The following is an 18,507-nucleotide window of genomic DNA, read 5'->3' as shown; positions in this document are numbered from 1 at the left end:
TTCAGCCCACTCACCTTAAACCTATGCTCTCGAGTTTTCAACTCACCCCAACTTGGGTAAAACACATAAATACTCAGTTTACAACCCTTCCAAAAGATCATGTTGCAGCCGATATGCTGCGGGGAAAGTCGTCCCAGCTTATTCCACCTCGCCCTACGGTCCAAACATTGACGACTTCCTTGTCTATATTTTGTCATCAATTTCACGTGGTTTTTTTTACGTTTTCAAGATGTTAATTACGCTGGACAATAACAATTTTTTGGAAACAGAAAGGTGAAACGTAGAATGGCTTCAACTTTCAGTGGTGGATGCCATTAAGCTGCAGCACGGCAGCCGCGGCTAGTGTCCGTAGTGTAGCCGTCTTCGCGTTCGAAACTGGGCAGAAACTGCTTTGTTCTTCAACTGCAGCCTTTCACATGCACAAGAACACAGCTTCCTTGCTTGCTTTCCCATCTGCAAACCTGCCTTCGAATCTGCTCTCGGAGTGAAATGTAAGGCAACTCCATTTAATTACTGTGCAAAGAATTATAAAGTTTTTCTCCAACCTGGTTCTGATCATATGTCATTCTGTTTGAGAGTGTAGTTGCCGCGTTCTAATCCTTCCACGAAAAGCAGTACCGCATTTGCATTCCTTGCGCAGGCGGCCCGGTTCAAAGGCAGGGAAGAAGCTGATGCGCTGGTGTCACAGCGCACCACGAATTCCTGAACTTGTCTGACTGTCAACCGTACCCCAAAGTCGTCTCTGAAAGGCCTCATTTGGAAGCTGTCTGTCGTTATTCAACGCGCGAGAGTTGGCACCAGAGGTCCTGAATCATGTTTTGGAGCGGTTTGCACGTTTGTGGCTCATTCAATCAGCAACAGCAATGAAAAAAAAACATACACTTTCAGAGGAACCTCCGGACCTGTGCTGTCATAGCGTCGCTAGTATTAAGGTGCGCCCCGAGATCTAAGCCATGTTGGAACTCAAACGGAGGAATCGACAGAGAGGCTACAGAATGACATCGCATCCATTTAATTTTCTTTAAATCACTGACGAGCAGGAAAATGTAAACGGGGAGGGTGTGTGGAGAAGTGTGGCAATTGCAGCTCTGGTGAAGCTCCTTCTTTGTGATTCACTCAGCAAACAGAGACGTGAAGGTGACTCAGGCGTGAGAGCTCTTCACATCGTGAACAAAAAGCAATCAAGGGCAGTTAGCACCTCTTCCGGAGTGGGGCTGGGGTGAGGTAATTACCTTTTGAGTTCTGTTACTAGGTTCAGAAACTGCCTTTTAGATTGAGGTTGAACAGAAACTCCATTTCTAATGAGCACCATGGGAGTTAGCAAAATTGTTTGAGTCGCTTCTCGTCGATTCCCACACAGGTTTCCGACTCAGTTGGTATCCACGAGGCTCATGTCCAGGAGTGAACATCTCTGCAGCAAATTGCACGGTTAAGGTAAAAGGCACGGAAAGTGTCATCTCGAACTGGCTCCGAGGTCAGAGCATCCTCACAATGTGATCTGTCGTTCTCGTAATGTGATGCGACCTCCGGTTTTAGGGTAGAGAACTTTCTTTGGGACCCTTATTCTGCAAAACAGACACAGTGACTGAATAAATGCTGCACGGTATGATTTGGAACACGGCCTGCTCAGCTTTGTGCATTTTCCCTGTAGTCCGGTGTGTTTCGTGTTCCGTGTAAACGTGAAAGTCGTCCTGTTTCGAGCAATGGGATGAAATCATTTAGCAAAGCAAGAATCGAAATTGCAGTAATGTCAAGCAGCTCATGGTTATTTGACCAAATCATAAGCGAACATATATTGTCACGCACTCACAGATACATTTGTAGCTGAAAAGAGTCTGAGAAGATAGACTCAGCTTACCATTGATTTTTGTCTGGATTGATGGGCTATCATTATCTGCTGCGAAATTGACATTGTAGCCGGGCACATCCCAGAAGCTGTGCGAGTCGGAGAGGGATCATGGAACCCTTTTCATGTGACTTTGCATCTGTTGTTATGCAGGGGCACAATTGGAACTGCAAGAAAACGGTCTGGGCTGCCGGCTGGTAGTGTGGCCGAGCGGTCTAAGGCGCTGGATCCAGGTTCCAGCCTTGAAAGGGGCGCGGGTTCGAATCCCGCCACTGCCATTTCTGCTGTTTAACTCCAATGCTGCAGCTTGTTAAAATGCTGTTTCGGTCCCCACTGTATTGATGTTGAAAACAAAAGTAAAATGGGTTTCCTTCCCGGGGAATTAACTGTGGTGTGGGTTAGTGCCACGCAGAAAATCGCAAACAGCTCTGCTGTTCCAGGCAATTTGTGCGTTCACTGGAACCGAATGGAGACTATTATTCCATCGCTGTTGTGATGAAACACTGCAGAAACGAACGACTTCCTTACGTTTGCTCCGACTGACCATACTCCGTGAAATTTTCCCAGACCCTCAGTTGAGGATTTTTGCTGCTGGAAGTTACCTCAGAAACCCCGTTAACTCGTAATGTGGTGACTCGACTCGTCGTTATTTGGTTTTATGGCCAATTGGAAAATCGATCCAATGAATTTCGATGTCATATGTTATTGAATTTCTCCCATTTCCTATATTTCCGTTTAGGAGACATCGGAAGGGAAAGGTAATCTAATCGAGACTGTGATTGGTGAAATTCACTTTTTATGGCCCGTTCTTATTATGTTCTTTCTTTCTCTCTTTTCGGCATTGTCTGGGAAGTGTTGGTGCACTAAGGCTGCAGTATGTTTGAAAGAGTAGTTTGGAATTGCCCTGTTGTTAGTTGTGAGATTACTTTATGACTCATGCCCTCGGACTGTCTCACATTTAGCATTCATGCATCTCTGTGTCTGAAAATGCATTCGGCATGCCAGTTTTGTTTGTGTTCCGTGTTAAATGCTTACTGTTTTGCGATTCGCTCAGTACATTACGAGTTAACAGGGTTTCTGAGGTAACTTCCAGCAGCAAAAATCCTCAACTGAGGGTCTGGGAAAATTTCACGGAGTATGGTCAGTCGGAGCAACAGTAAGGAAGTCGTTCGTTTCTGCAGTGTTTCACAATAATAGCTTTCCCGTGAGCAGTCGAACAGATTAAACGATTGTGCCACAGACTGCGACGGCAAGCTCTGCTAAAAAGTAATCCTTTAAAGCCGGTGTAAGCAACACGACGTTATTGGGGTACACCACGTGGAATCAGATACTTCGTTGTATCTCGTCCATGCTCACCACATAGCCAAAATTAAACAAGACCCGTTCCCCAGCATTTGGCCCGAATCCCGCTAAAACCATCCTATCCAGAGACTCATCCGATTACCTTTGCAATTTTCTGAGTGTAAAAGCCTCCTCCACTTCCTCTGTTAGCTCATTCCAAACACGCACAACCTTCTGTGTGGGAAATGTGCCTCAGGTCCTTTGTCAATTTCAGCCAACTCACCTTAAACCTATGCTCTCGAGTTTTCAACTCACCCCAACTTGGGTAAAACACATAAATACTCAGTTTACAACCCTTCCAAAAGATCATGTTGCAGCCGATATGCTGCGGGGAAAGTCGTCCCAGCTTATTCCACCTCGCCCTACGGTCCAAACATTGACGACTTCCTTGTCTATATTTTGTCATCAATTTCACGTGGTTTTTTTTACGTTTTCAAGATGTTAATTACGCTGGACAATAACAATTTTTTGGAAACAGAAAGGTGAAACGTAGAATGGCTTCAACTTTCAGTGGTGGATGCCATTAAGCTGCAGTACGGCAACCTCGGCTAGTGTCCGTAGTGTAGCCGTCTTCGCGTTCGAAACTGGGCAGAAACTGCTTTGTTCTTCAACTGCAGCCTTTCACATGCACAAGAACACAGCTTCCTTGCTTGCTTTCCCATCTGCAAACCTGCCTTCGAATCTGCTCTCGGAGTGAAATGTAAGGCAACTCCATTTAATTACTGTGCAAAGAATTATAAAGTTTTTCTCCAACCTGGTTCTGATCATATGTCATTCTGTTTGAGAGTGTAGTTGCCGCGTTCTAATCCTTCCACGAAAAGCAGTACCGCATTTGCATTCCTTGCGCAGGCGGCCCGGTTCAAAGGCAGGGAAGAAGCTGATGCGCTGGTGTCACAGCGCACCACGAATTCCTGAACTTGTCTGACTGTCAACCGTACCCCAAAGTCGTCTCTGAAAGGCCTCATTTGGAAGCTGTCTGTCGTTATTCAACGCGCGAGAGTTGGCACCAGAGGTCCTGAATCATGTTTTGGAGCGGTTTGCACGTTTGTGGCTCATTCAATCAGCAACAGCAATGAAAAAAAAACATACACTTTCAGAGGAACCTCCGGACCTGTGCTGTCATAGCGTCGCTAGTATTAAGGTGCGCCCCGAGATCTAAGCCATGTTGGAACTCAAACGGAGGAATCGACAGAGAGGCTACAGAATGACATCGCATCCATTTAATTTTCTTTAAATCACTGACGAGCAGGAAAATGTAAACGGGGAGGGTGTGTGGAGAAGTGTGGCAATTGCAGCTCTGGTGAAGCTCCTTCTTTGTGATTCACTCAGCAAACAGAGACGTGAAGGTGACTCAGGCGTGAGAGCTCTTCATTTCGTGAACAAAAAGCAATCAAGGGCAGTTAGCACCTCTTCCGGAGTGGGGCTGGGGTGAGGTAATTACCTTTTGAGTTCTGTTACTAGGTTCAGAAACTGCCTTTTAGATTGAGGTTGAACAGAAACTCCATTTCTAATGAGCACCATGGGAGTTAGCAAAATTGTTTGAGTCGCTTCTCGTCGATTCCCACACAGGTTTCCGACTCAGTTGGTATCCACGAGGCTCATGTCCAGGAGTGAACATCTCTGCAGCAAATTGCACGGTTCAGGTAAAAGGCACGGAAAGTGTCATCTCGAACTGGCTCCGAGGTCAGAGCATCCTCACAATGTGATCTGTCGTTCTCGTAATGTGATGCGACCTCCGGTTTTAGGGTAGAGAACTTTCTTTGGGACCCTTATTCTGCAAAACAGACACAGTGACTGAATAAATGCTGCACGGTATGATTTGGAACACGGCCTGCTCAGCTTTGTGCATTTTCCCTGTAGTCCGGTGTGTTTCGTGTTCCGTGTAAACGTGAAAGTCGTCCTGTTTCGAGCAATGGGATGAAATCATTTAGCAAAGCAAGAATCGAAATTGCAGTAATGTCAAGCAGCTCATGGTTATTTGACCAAATCATAAGCAAACATATATTGTCACGCACTCACAGATACATTTGTAGCTGAAAAGAGTCTGAGAAGATAGACTCAGCTTACCATTGATTTTTGTCTGGATTGATGGGCTATCATTATCTGCTGCGAAATTGACATTGCAGCCGGGCACATCCCAGAAGCTGTGCGAGTCGGAGAGGGATCATGGAACCCTTTTCATGTGACTTTGCATCTGTTGTTATGCAGGGGCACAATTGGAACTGCAAGAAAACGGTCTGGGCTGCCGGCTGGTAGTGTGGCCGAGCGGTCTAAGGCGCTGGATCCAGATTCCAGTCTTGAAAGGGGCGCGGGTTCGAATCCCGCCACTGCCATTTCTGCTGTTTAACTCCAATGCTGCAGCTTGTTAAAATGCTGTTTCGGTCCCCACTGTATTGATGTTGAAAACAAAAGTAAAATGGGTTTCCTTCCCGGGGAATTAACTGTGGTGTGGGTTAGTGCCACGCAGAAAATCGCAAACAGCTCTGCTGTTCCAGGCAATTTGTGCGTTCACTGGAACCGAATGGAGACTATTATTCCATCGCTGTTGTGATGAAACACTGCAGAAACGAACGACTTCCTTACGTTTGCTCCGACTGACCATACTCCGTGAAATTTTCCCAGACCCTCAGTTGAGGATTTTTGCTGCTGGAAGTTACCTCAGAAACCCCGTTAACTCGTAATGTGGTGACTCGACTCGTCGTTATTTGGTTTTATGGCCAATTGGAAAATCGATCCAATGAATTTCGATGTCATATGTTATTGAATTTCTCCCATTTCCTATATTTCCGTCCTGGAGACATCGGAAGGGAAAGGGAATCTAATCGAGACTGTGATTGGTGAAATTCACTTTTTATGGCCCGTTCTTATTATGTTCTTTCTTTCTCTCTTTTCGGCACTGTCTGGGAGGTGTTGGTGCACTAAGGCTGCAGTATGTTTGAAAGAGTAGTTTGGAATTGCCCTGTTGTTAGTTGTGAGATTACTTTATGACTCATGCCCTCGGACTGTCTCACATTTAGCATTCATGCATCTCTGTGTCTGAAAATGCATTCGGCATGCCAGTTTTGTTTGTGTTCCGTGTTAAATGCTTACTGTTTTGCGATTCGCTCAGTACATTACGAGTTAACAGGGTTTCTGAGGTAACTTCCAGCAGCAAAAATCCTCAACTGAGGGTCTGGGAAAATTTCACGGAGTATGGTCAGTCGGAGCAACAGTAAGGAAGTCGTTCGTTTCTGCAGTGTTTCACAATAATAGCTTTCCCGTGAGCAGTCGAACAGATTAAACGATTGTGCCACAGACTGCGACGGCAAGCTCTGCTAAAAAGTAATCCTTTAAAGCCGGTGTAAGCAACACGACGTTATTGGGGTACACCGCGTGGAATCAGATACTTCGGTGTATCTCGTCCATGCTCACCACATAGCCAAAATTAAACAAGACCCGTTCCCCAGCATTTGGCCCGAATCCCGCTAAAACCATCCTATCCAGAGACTCATCCGATTACCTTTGCAATTTTCTGAGTGTAAAAGCCTCCTCCACTTCCTCTGTTAGCTCATTCCAAACACGCACAACCTTCTGTGTGGGAAATGTGCCTCAGGTCCTTTGTCAATTTCAGCCAACTCACCTTAAACCTATGCTCTCGAGTTTTCAACTCACCCCAACTTGGGTAAAACACATAAATACTCAGTTTACAACCCTTCCAAAAGATCATGTTGCAGCCGATATGCTGCGGGGAAAGTCGTCCCAGCTTATTCCACCTCGCCCTACGGTCCAAACATTGACGACTTCCTTGTCTATATTTTGTCATCAATTTCACGTGGTTTTTTTTACGTTTTCAAGATGTTAATTACGCTGGACAATAACAATTTTTTGGAAACAGAAAGGTGAAACGTAGAATGGCTTCAACTTTCAGTGGTGGATGCCATTAAGCTGCAGTACGGCAACCTCGGCTAGTGTCCGTAGTGTAGCCGTCTTCGCGTTCGAAACTGGGCAGAAACTGCTTTGTTCTTCAACTGCAGCCTTTCACATGCACAAGAACACAGCTTCCTTGCTTGCTTTCCCATCTGCAAACCTGCCTTCGAATCTGCTCTCGGAGTGAAATGTAAGGCAACTCCATTTAATTACTGTGCAAAGAATTATAAAGTTTTTCTCCAACCTGGTTCTGATCATATGCCATTCTGTTTGAGAGTGTAGTTGCCGCGTTCTAATCCTTCCACGAAAAGCAGTACCGCATTTGCATTCCTTGCGCAGGCGGCCCGGTTCAAAGGCAGGGAAGAAGCTGATGCGCTGGTGTCACAGCGCACCACGAATTCCTGAACTTGTCTGACTGTCAACCGTACCCCAAAGTCGTCTCTGAAAGGCCTCATTTGGAAGCTGTCTGTCGTTATTCAACGCGCGAGAGTTGGCACCAGAGGTCCTGAATCATGTTTTGGAGCAGTTTGCACGATAGTGGCTCATTCAATCAGCAACAGCAATGAAAAAAAAACATACACTTTCAGAGGAACCTCCGGACCTGTGCTGTCATAGCGTCGCTAGTATTAAGGTGCGCCCCGAGATCTAAGCCATGTTGGAACTCAAACGGAGGAATCGACAGAGAGGCTACAGAATGACATCGCATCCATTTAATTTTCTTTAAATAACTGACGAGCAGGAAAATGTAAACGGGGAGGGTGTGTGGAGAAGTGTGGCAATTGCAGCTCTGGTGAAGCTCCTTCTTTGTGATTCACTCAGCAAACAGAGACGTGAAGGTGACTCAGGCGTGAGAGCTCTTCACATCGTGAACAAAAAGCAATCAAGGGCAGTTAGCACCTCTTCCGGAGTGGGGCTGGGGTAAGGTAATTACCTTTTGAGTTCTGTTACTAGGTTCAGAAACTGCCTTTTAGATTGAGGTTGAACAGAAACTCCATTTCTAATGAGCACCATGGGAGTTAGCAAAATTGATTGAGTCGCTTCTCGTCGATTCCCACACAGGTTTCCGACTCAGTTGGTATCCACGAGGCTCATGTCCAGGAGTGAACATCTCTGCAGCAAATTGCACGGTTAAGGTAAAAGGCACGGAAAGTGTCATCTCGAACTGGCTCCGAGGTCAGAGCATCCTCACAATGTGATCTGTCGTTCTCGTAATGTGATGCGACCTCCGGTTTTAGGGTAGAGAACTTTCTTTGGGACCCTTATTCTGCAAAACAGACACAGTGACTGAATAAATGCTGCACGGTATGATTTGGAACACGGCCTGCTCAGCTTTGTGCATTTTCCCTGTAGTCCGGTGTGTTTCGTGTTCCGTGTAAACGTGAAAGTCGTCCTGTTTCGAGCAATGGGATGAAATCATTTAGCAAAGCAAGAATCGAAATTGCAGTAATGTCAAGCAGCTCATGGTTATTTGACCAAATCATAAGCGAACATATATTGTCACGCACTCACAGATACATTTGTAGCTGAAAAGAGTCTGAGAAGATAGACTCAGCTTACCATTGATTTTTGTCTGGATTGATGGGCTATCATTATCTGCTGCGAAATTGACATTGTAGCCGGGCACATCCCAGAAGCTGTGCGAGTCGGAGAGGGATCATGGAACCCTTTTCATGTGACTTTGCATCTGTTGTTATGCAGGGGCACAATTGGAACTGCAAGAAAACGGTCTGGGCTGCCGGCTGGTAGTGTGGCCGAGCGGTCTAAGGCGCTGGATCCAGGTTCCAGCCTTGAAAGGGGCGCGGGTTCGAATCCCGCCACTGCCATTTCTGCTGTTTAACTCCAATGCTGCAGCTTGTTAAAATGCTGTTTCGGTCCCCACTGTATTGATGTTGAAAACAAAAGTAAAATGGGTTTCCTTCCCGGGGAATTAACTGTGGTGTGGGTTAGTGCCACGCAGAAAATCGCAAACAGCTCTGCTGTTCCAGGCAATTTGTGCGTTCACTGGAACCGAATGGAGACTATTATTCCATCGCTGTTGTGATGAAACACTGCAGAAACGAACGACTTCCTTACGTTTGCTCCGACTGACCATACTCCGTGAAATTTTCCCAGACCCTCAGTTGAGGATTTTTGCTGCTGGAAGTTACCTCAGAAACCCCGTTAACTCGTAATGTGGTGACTCGACTCGTCGTTATTTGGTTTTATGGCCAATTGGAAAATCGATCCAATGAATTTCGATGTCATATGTTATTGAATTTCTCCCATTTCCTATATTTCCGTTTAGGAGACATCGGAAGGGAAAGGTAATCTAATCGAGACTGTGATTGGTGAAATTCACTTTTTATGGCCCGTTCTTATTATGTTCTTTCTTTCTCTCTTTTCGGCATTGTCTGGGAAGTGTTGGTGCACTAAGGCTGCAGTATGTTTGAAAGAGTAGTTTGGAATTGCCCTGTTGTTAGTTGTGAGATTACTTTATGACTCATGCCCTCGGACTGTCTCACATTTAGCATTCATGCATCTCTGTGTCTGAAAATGCATTCGGCATGCCAGTTTTGTTTGTGTTCCGTGTTAAATGCTTACTGTTTTGCGATTCGCTCAGTACATTACGAGTTAACAGGGTTTCTGAGGTAACTTCCAGCAGCAAAAATCCTCAACTGAGGGTCTGGGAAAATTTCACGGAGTATGGTCAGTCGGAGCAACAGTAAGGAAGTCGTTCGTTTCTGCAGTGTTTCACAATAATAGCTTTCCCGTGAGCAGTCGAACAGATTAAACGATTGTGCCACAGACTGCGACGGCAAGCTCTGCTAAAAAGTAATCCTTTAAAGCCGGTGTAAGCAACACGACGTTATTGGGGTACACCGCGTGGAATCAGATACTTCGTTGTATCTCGTCCATGCTCACCACATAGCCAAAATTCAACAAGACCCGTTCCCCAGCATTTGGCCCGAATCCCGCTAAAACCATCCTATCCAGAGACTCATCCGATTACCTTTGCAATTTTCTGAGTGTAAAAGCCTCCTCCACTTCCTCTGTTAGCTCATTCCAAACACGCACAACCTTCTGTGTGGGAAATGTGCCTCAGGTCCTTTGTCAATTTCAGCCCACTCACCTTAAACCTATGCTCTCGAGTTTTCAACTCACCCCAACTTGGGTAAAACACATAAATACTCAGTTTACAACCCTTCCAAAAGATCATGTTGCAGCCGATATGCTGCGGGGAAAGTCGTCCCAGCTTATTCCACCTCGCCCTACGGTCCAAACATTGACGACTTCCTTGTCTATATTTTGTCATCAATTTCACGTGGTTTTTTTTACGTTTTCAAGATGTTAATTACGCTGGACAATAACAATTTTTTGGAAACAGAAAGGTGAAACGTAGAATGGCTTCAACTTTCAGTGGTGGATGCCATTAAGCTGCAGTACGGCAACCTCGGCTAGTGTCCGTAGTGTAGCCGTCTTCGCGTTCGAAACTGGGCAGAAACTGCTTTGTTCTTCAACTGCAGCCTTTCACATGCACAAGAACACAGCTTCCTTGCTTGCTTTCCCATCTGCAAACCTGCCTTCGAATCTGCTCTCGGAGTGAAATGTAAGGCAACTCCATTTAATTACTGTGCAAAGAATTATAAAGTTTTTCTCCAACCTGGTTCTGATCATATGCCATTCTGTTTGAGAGTGTAGTTGCCGCGTTCTAATCCTTCCACGAAAAGCAGTACCGCATTTGCATTCCTTGCGCAGGCGGCCCGGTTCAAAGGCAGGGAAGAAGCTGATGCGCTGGTGTCACAGCGCACCACGAATTCCTGAACTTGTCTGACTGTCAACCGTACCCCAAAGTCGTCTCTGAAAGGCCTCATTTGGAAGCTGTCTGTCGTTATTCAACGCGCGAGAGTTGGCACCAGAGGTCCTGAATCATGTTTTGGAGCAGTTTGCACGATAGTGGCTCATTCAATCAGCAACAGCAATGAAAAAAAAACATACACTTTCAGAGGAACCTCCGGACCTGTGCTGTCATAGCGTCGCTAGTATTAAGGTGCGCCCCGAGATCTAAGCCATGTTGGAACTCAAACGGAGGAATCGACAGAGAGGCTACAGAATGACATCGCATCCATTTAATTTTCTTTAAATAACTGACGAGCAGGAAAATGTAAACGGGGAGGGTGTGTGGAGAAGTGTGGCAATTGCAGCTCTGGTGAAGCTCCTTCTTTGTGATTCACTCAGCAAACAGAGACGTGAAGGTGACTCAGGCGTGAGAGCTCTTCACATCGTGAACAAAAAGCAATCAAGGGCAGTTAGCACCTCTTCCGGAGTGGGGCTGGGGTAAGGTAATTACCTTTTGAGTTCTGTTACTAGGTTCAGAAACTGCCTTTTAGATTGAGGTTGAACAGAAACTCCATTTCTAATGAGCACCATGGGAGTTAGCAAAATTGATTGAGTCGCTTCTCGTCGATTCCCACACAGGTTTCCGACTCAGTTGGTATCCACGAGGCTCATGTCCAGGAGTGAACATCTCTGCAGCAAATTGCACGGTTAAGGTAAAAGGCACGGAAAGTGTCATCTCGAACTGGCTCCGAGGTCAGAGCATCCTCACAATGTGATCTGTCGTTCTCGTAATGTGATGCGACCTCCGGTTTTAGGGTAGAGAACTTTCTTTGGGACCCTTATTCTGCAAAACAGACACAGTGACTGAATAAATGCTGCACGGTATGATTTGGAACACGGCCTGCTCAACTTTGTGCATTTTCCCTGTAGTCCGGTGTGTTTCGTGTTCCGTGTAAACGTGAAAGTCGTCCTGTTTCGAGCAATGGGATGAAATCATTTAGCAAAGCAAGAATCGAAATTGCAGTAATGTCAAGCAGCTCATGGTTATTTGACCAAATCATAAGCGAAAATATATTGTCACGCACTCACAGATACATTTGTAGCTGAAAAGAGTCTGAGAAGATAGACTCAGCTTACCATTGATTTTTGTCTGGATTGATGGGCTATCATTATCTGCTGCGAAATTGACATTGTAGCCGGGCACACCCCAGAAGCTTTGCGAGTCGGAGAGGGATAATGGAACCCTTTTCATGTGACTTTGCATCTGTTGTTATGCAGGGGCACAATTGGAACTGCAAGAAATCGGCCTGGGCGTCTGCCTGGTAGAGTGGCCGAGCGGTCTAAGGCGCTGGATCCAAGTTCCAGTCTTGAACGGGGCTCGGGTTCGAATCCTGCCACTGCCATTTCTGCTGTTTAACTCCAATGCTGCAGCTTGTTAAAATGCTGTTTCGGTCCCCACTGTATTGATGTTGAAAACAAAAGTAAAATGGGTTTCCTTCCCGGGGAATTAACTGTGGTGTGGGTTAGTGCCACGCAGAAAATCGCAAACAGCTCTGCTGTTCCAGGCAATTTGTGCGTTCACTGGAACCGAATGGAGACTATTATTCCATCGCTGTTGTGATGAAACACTGCAGAAACGAACGACTTCCTTACGTTTGCTCCGACTGACCATACTCCGTGAAATTTTCCCAGACCCTCAGTTGAGGATTTTTGCTGCTGGAAGTTACCTCAGAAACCCCGTTAACTCGTAATGTGGTGACTCGACTCGTCGTTATTTGGTTTTATGGCCAATTGGAAAATCGATCCAATGAATTTCGATGTCATATGTTATTGAATTTCTCCCATTTCCTATATTTCCGTCCTGGAGACATCGGAAGGGAAAGGTAATCTAATCGAGACTGTGATTGGTGAAATTCACTTTTTATGGCCCGTTCTTATTATGTTCTTTCTTTCTCTCTTTTCGGCATTGTCTGGGAAGTGTTGGTGCACTAAGGCTGCAGTATGTTTGAAAGAGTAGTTTGGAATTGCCCTGTTGTTAGTTGTGAGATTACTTTATGACTCATGCCCTCGGACTGTCTCACATTTAGCATTCATGCATCTCTGTGTCTGAAAATGCATTCGGCATGCCAGTTTTGTTTGTGTTCCGTGTTAAATGCTTACTGTTTTGCGATTCGCTCAGTACATTACGAGTTAACAGGGTTTCTGAGGTAACTTCCAGCAGCAAAAATCCTCAACTGAGGGTCTGGGAAAATTTCACGGAGTATGGTCAGTCGGAGCAACAGTAAGGAAGTCGTTCGTTTCTGCAGTGTTTCACAATAATAGCTTTCCCGTGAGCAGTCGAACAGATTAAACGATTGTGCCACAGACTGCGACGGCAAGCTCTGCTAAAAAGTAATCCTTTAAAGCCGGTGTAAGCAACACGACGTTATTGGGGTACACCGCGTGGAATCAGATACTTCGTTGTATCTCGTCCATGCTCACCACATAGCCAAAATTCAACAAGACCCGTTCCCCAGCATTTGGCCCGAATCCCGCTAAAACCATCCTATCCAGAGACTCATCCGATTACCTTTGCAATTTTCTGAGTGTAAAAGCCTCCTCCACTTCCTCTGTTAGCTCATTCCAAACACGCACAACCTTCTGTGTGGGAAATGTGCCTCAGGTCCTTTGTCAATTTCAGCCCACTCACCTTAAACCTATGCTCTCGAGTTTTCAACTCACCCCAACTTGGGTAAAACACATAAATACTCAGTTTACAACCCTTCCAAAAGATCATGTTGCAGCCGATATGCTGCGGGGAAAGTCGTCCCAGCTTATTCCACCTCGCCCTACGGTCCAAACATTGACGACTTCCTTGTCTATATTTTGTCATCAATTTCACGTGGTTTTTTTTACGTTTTCAAGATGTTAATTACGCTGGACAATAACAATTTTTTGGAAACAGAAAGGTGAAACGTAGAATGGCTTCAACTTTCAGTGGTGGATGCCATTAAGCTGCAGTACGGCAACCTCGGCTAGTGTCCGTAGTGTAGCCGTCTTCGCGTTCGAAACTGGGCAGAAACTGCTTTGTTCTTCAACTGCAGCCTTTCACATGCACAAGAACACAGCTTCCTTGCTTGCTTTCCCATCTGCAAACCTGCCTTCGAATCTGCTCTCGGAGTGAAATGTAAGGCAACTCCATTTAATTACTGTGCAAAGAATTATAAAGTTTTTCTCCAACCTGGTTCTGATCATATGCCATTCTGTTTGAGAGTGTAGTTGCCGCGTTCTAATCCTTCCACGAAAAGCAGTACCGCATTTGCATTCCTTGCGCAGGCGGCCCGGTTCAAAGGCAGGGAAGAAGCTGATGCGCTGGTGTCACAGCGCACCACGAATTCCTGAACTTGTCTGACTGTCAACCGTACCCCAAAGTCGTCTCTGAAAGGCCTCATTTGGAAGCTGTCTGTCGTTATTCAACGCGCGAGAGTTGGCACCAGAGGTCCTGAATCATGTTTTGGAGCAGTTTGCACGATAGTGGCTCATTCAATCAGCAACAGCAATGAAAAAAAAACATACACTTTCAGAGGAACCTCCGGACCTGTGCTGTCATAGCGTCGCTAGTATTAAGGTGCGCCCCGAGATCTAAGCCATGTTGGAACTCAAACGGAGGAATCGACAGAGAGGCTACAGAATGACATCGCATCCATTTAATTTTCTTTAAATAACTGACGAGCAGGAAAATGTAAACGGGGAGGGTGTGTGGAGAAGTGTGGCAATTGCAGCTCTGGTGAAGCTCCTTCTTTGTGATTCACTCAGCAAACAGAGACGTGAAGGTGACTCAGGCGTGAGAGCTCTTCACATCGTGAACAAAAAGCAATCAAGGGCAGTTAGCACCTCTTCCGGAGTGGGGCTGGGGTAAGGTAATTACCTTTTGAGTTCTGTTACTAGGTTCAGAAACTGCCTTTTAGATTGAGGTTGAACAGAAACTCCATTTCTAATGAGCACCATGGGAGTTAGCAAAATTGATTGAGTCGCTTCTCGTCGATTCCCACACAGGTTTCCGACTCAGTTGGTATCCACGAGGCTCATGTCCAGGAGTGAACATCTCTGCAGCAAATTGCACGGTTAAGGTAAAAGGCACGGAAAGTGTCATCTCGAACTGGCTCCGAGGTCAGAGCATCCTCACAATGTGATCTGTCGTTCTCGTAATGTGATGCGACCTCCGGTTTTAGGGTAGAGAACTTTCTTTGGGACCCTTATTCTGCAAAACAGACACAGTGACTGAATAAATGCTGCACGGTATGATTTGGAACACGGCCTGCTCAACTTTGTGCATTTTCCCTGTAGTCCGGTGTGTTTCGTGTTCCGTGTAAACGTGAAAGTCGTCCTGTTTCGAGCAATGGGATGAAATCATTTAGCAAAGCAAGAATCGAAATTGCAGTAATGTCAAGCAGCTCATGGTTATTTGACCAAATCATAAGCGAAAATATATTGTCACGCACTCACAGATACATTTGTAGCTGAAAAGAGTCTGAGAAGATAGACTCAGCTTACCATTGATTTTTGTCTGGATTGATGGGCTATCATTATCTGCTGCGAAATTGACATTGTAGCCGGGCACACCCCAGAAGCTTTGCGAGTCGGAGAGGGATAATGGAACCCTTTTCATGTGACTTTGCATCTGTTGTTATGCAGGGGCACAATTGGAACTGCAAGAAATCGGCCTGCGCGTCTGCCTGGTAGAGTGGCCGAGCGGTCTAAGGCGCTGGATCCAAGTTCCAGTCTTGAACGGGGCTCGGGTTCGAATCCTGCCACTGCCATTTCTGCTGTTTAACTCCAATGCTGCAGCTTGTTAAAATGCTGTTTCGGTCCCCACTGTATTGATGTTGAAAACAAAAGTAAAATGGGTTTCCTTCCCGGGGAATTAACTGTGGTGTGGGTTAGTGCCACGCAGAAAATCGCAAACAGCTCTGCTGTTCCAGGCAATTTGTGCGTTCACTGGAACCGAATGGAGACTATTATTCCATCGCTGTTGTGATGAAACACTGCAGAAACGAACGACTTCCTTACGTTTGCTCCGACTGACCATACTCCGTGAAATTTTCCCAGACCCTCAGTTGAGGATTTTTGCTGCTGGAAGTTACCTCAGAAACCCCGTTAACTCGTAATGTGGTGACTCGACTCGTCGTTATTTGGTTTTATGGCCAATTGGAAAATCGATCCAATGAATTTCGATGTCATATGTTATTGAATTTCTCCCATTTCCTATATTTCCGTTTAGGAGACATCGGAAGGGAAAGGTAATCTAATCGAGACTGTGATTGGTGAAATTCACTTTTTATGGCCCGTTCTTATTATGTTCTTTCTTTCTCTCTTTTCGGCATTGTCTGGGAAGTGTTGGTGCACTAAGGCTGCAGTATGTTTGAAAGAGTAGTTTGGAATTGCCCTGTTGTTAGTTGTGAGATTACTTTATGACTCATGCCCTCGGACTGTCTCACATTTAGCATTCATGCATCTCTGTGTCTGGAAATGCGTTCGGCATGCCAGTTTTGTTTGTGTTCCGTGTTAAATGCTTACTGTTTTGCGATTCGCTCAGTACATTACGAGTTAACAGGGTTTCTGAGGTAACTTCCAGCAGCAAAAATCCTCAACTGAGGGTCTGGGAAAATTTCACGGAGTATGGTCAGTCGGAGCAACAGTAAGGAAGTCGTTCGTTTCTGCAGTGTTTCACAATAATAGCTTTCCCGTGAGCAGTCGAACAGATTAAACGATTGTGCCACAGACTGCGACGGCAAGCTCTGCTAAAATGTAATCCTTTAAAGCCGGTGTAAGTAACACGACGTTATTGGGGTACACCGCGTGGAATCAGATACTTCGGTGTATCTCGTCCATGCTCACCACATAGCCAAAATTAAACAAGACCCGTTCCCCAGCATTTGGCCCGAATCCCGCTAAAACCATCCTATCCAGAGACTCATCCGATTACCTTTGCAATTTTCTGAGTGTCAAAGCCTCCTCCACTTCCTCTGTTAGCTCATTCCAAACACGCACAACCTTCTGTGTGGGAAATGTGCCTCAGGTCCTTTGTCAATTTCAACCCACTCACCTTAAACCTATGCTCTCGAGTTTTCAACTCACCCCAACTTGGGTAAAACACATAAATACTCAGTTTACAACCCTTCCAAAAGATCATGTTGCAGCCGATATGCTGCGGGGAAAGTCGTCCCAGCTTATTCCACCTCGCCCTACGGTCCAAACATTGACGACTTCCTTGTCTATATTTTGTCATCAATTTCACGTGGTTTTTTTTACGTTTTCAAGATGTTAATTACGCTGGACAATAACAATTTTTTGGAAACAGAAAGGTGAAACGTAGAATGGCTTCAACTTTCAGTGGTGGATGCCATTAAGCTGCAGTACGGCAGCCTCGGCTAGTGTCCGTAGTGTAGCCGTCTTCGCGTTCGAAACTGGGCAGAAACTGCTTTGTTCTTCAACTGCAGCCTTTCACATGCACAAGAACTCAGCTTCCTTGCTTGCTTTCCTGCCTTCGAATCTGCTCTCGGAGTGAAATGTAAGGCAACTCCATTTAATTACTGTGCAAAGAATTATAAAGTTTTTCTCCAACCTGGTTCTGATCATATGCCATTCTGTTTGAGAGTGTCGTTGCCGCGTTCTCATCCTTCCACGAAAAGCAGTACCGCATTTGCATCCCTTGCGCAGGCGGCCCGGTTCAAAGGCAGGGAAGAAGCTGATGCGCTGGTGTCACAGCGCACCACGAATTCCTGAACTTGTCTGACTGTCAAACGTACCCCAAAGTCGTCTCTGAAAGGCCTCATTTGGAAGGTGTCTGTCGTTATTCAACGCGCGAGAGTTGGCACCAGAGGTCCTGAATCATGTTTTGGAGCAGTTTGCACGTTAGTGGCTCATTCAATCAGCAACAGCAATGTAAAGAAATTTCACTCTCAGAGGAACCTTTGGACTTTCTCCAGAGCTGCAACTGCCTCACTTCCCCACTCGCCCTCCCCGTTTTCATTTCCCTGCTCGTCCGTGATTTAAAGAAAACCAAATGGATGCGATATCATTCTGTAACCTCTCTGTCGATTCCTCTGTTTCAGTTCCAACATGGCTTAGATCTCGGGGCGCACCTTCATAGTAGCGACGCTATGAAAGCACCCCTGTTACCTCAGTGTATTAACAGGCCAGTTGTTTGAAAAAAAAATGACCCTCTAAAGAGTAACCCACCCAAACACTTTTCCCGATCACATTTCTTCCTGTCTAATTCACATATCCCTGAACACAACGTGCGGTTTAGCATGGCCAGGGCACCTAACCTGCATATGTTTGGATTGTGGGAGGACACCACAGCAAAGTCACATGGACTTGGGGAGAACGTGCAATGTCCCCACAGTCATCCGAGGAGGGAATCAAACCAATGTCTCTGGCGCTGTGAGGCAGCATTGCTAACCACTGAGGTACCATGTAATCTGATGCAATAAGTAAAATCAGTGAAAGATACGAAAAAATAAGTTTCAAGTGAACATTCTCCGATATTGTCAAAGCATGTCAATCTTACATTCAAAACGAATAGGTGTATGGAAAACAAAAAAAAACAAAATCTC

General features: G+C 45.7%; 3 non-coding genes across 3 annotated transcripts; all 3 read left to right on the top strand.

Moving 5' to 3' along the window:
* Positions 1 to 2,042: 2,042 nt before the first annotated feature.
* trnal-cag (transfer RNA leucine (anticodon CAG)) lies at positions 2,043 to 2,124 on the top strand. Its single transcript has one exon. It is a non-coding gene; the product is annotated as a tRNA-Leu (tRNA).
* A 3,314-nt stretch (positions 2,125 to 5,438) lies between these two features.
* trnal-cag (transfer RNA leucine (anticodon CAG)) lies at positions 5,439 to 5,520 on the top strand. Its single transcript has one exon. It is a non-coding gene; the product is annotated as a tRNA-Leu (tRNA).
* Positions 5,521 to 8,834: 3,314 nt separating this feature from the next.
* On the top strand, positions 8,835 to 8,916 carry trnal-cag (transfer RNA leucine (anticodon CAG)). The gene has a single exon. It is a non-coding gene; the product is annotated as a tRNA-Leu (tRNA).
* Positions 8,917 to 18,507: the final 9,591 nt, after the last annotated feature.

Source organism: Chiloscyllium punctatum, chromosome 33 (genome assembly GCF_047496795.1).
Source record: "Chiloscyllium punctatum isolate Juve2018m chromosome 33, sChiPun1.3, whole genome shotgun sequence".
Lineage (NCBI taxonomy): Eukaryota > Metazoa > Chordata > Chondrichthyes > Orectolobiformes > Hemiscylliidae > Chiloscyllium > Chiloscyllium punctatum.
The sequence above is the reverse complement of the archived record's forward strand: the minus strand, read 5'-3'. Positions and strand labels throughout refer to the sequence as shown.